Source organism: Cicer arietinum, chromosome 2, assembly GCF_000331145.2.
Source record: "Cicer arietinum cultivar CDC Frontier isolate Library 1 chromosome 2, Cicar.CDCFrontier_v2.0, whole genome shotgun sequence".
Lineage (NCBI taxonomy): Eukaryota > Viridiplantae > Streptophyta > Magnoliopsida > Fabales > Fabaceae > Cicer > Cicer arietinum.
The window spans coordinates 23,701,879-23,702,235 of NC_021161.2; positions in this window are offsets into that span (position 1 = coordinate 23,701,879).

Genomic DNA, 357 nt, shown 5'->3' on the forward strand with positions numbered 1-357 from the left:
CAATCACCACGACGAATTGGTTTTCGAAATAGTTTTACAATCCATCGCAATTACCACGACAATTCCTATTCAAACCACTCAATCATAAACTTGATTCAAACACGACTCGTGTGCCAAGTTCAAATCACTCAATCATAAACTCAAATCAAACATGACTCGCGTGCCAAGCACCCTAATGCGATGCGTATATGCCAAAATGCATGGACTCGGAATTCCAAACCAAAACCCTCCTCGAAGGGCCGTAAATCATAATTGTACCACCTATCGCAGGCCAAAGTACCAATTACCGAGGTGCCACCTATCACGGGTCAGCACAATTTACTAAAAAGCGTAAATCATAAACGTACCACCTATCAC